Raw genomic sequence first — 435 nt, 5'->3', positions numbered from 1 at the left:
TTTTTTTTTTTTTAATTTATTTATTATTATTATACTGTAAGTTGTAGGGTACATATGCATAACGTGCAGGTTTGTTACATATGTATACTTGTGCCTTGTTGGTGTGCTGCACCCATCAACTCATCATTTACATCAGGTATAACTCCCAATGCAATCCCTCCCCCCGCCCCCCTCCCCATGATAGGCCCCGGTGTGTGATGTTCCCCTTCCCGAGTCCAAGTGATCTCATTGTTCAGTTCCCACCTATGAGTGAGAACATGCGGTGTTTGGTTTTCTGTTCTTGTGATAGTTTGCTAAGAATGATGGATTCCAGCTGCATCCATGTCCCTACAAAGGACACAAACTCATCCTTTTTTATGGCTGCATAGTATTCCATGGTGTATATATGCCACATTTTCTTAATCCAATCTGTCACTGATGGACATTTGGGTTGAT

The sequence above is a fragment of the Theropithecus gelada genome, chromosome 5 (assembly GCF_003255815.1).
Source record: "Theropithecus gelada isolate Dixy chromosome 5, Tgel_1.0, whole genome shotgun sequence".
Lineage (NCBI taxonomy): Eukaryota > Metazoa > Chordata > Mammalia > Primates > Cercopithecidae > Theropithecus > Theropithecus gelada.
Note: the sequence above shows the minus strand (reverse complement) of the source record.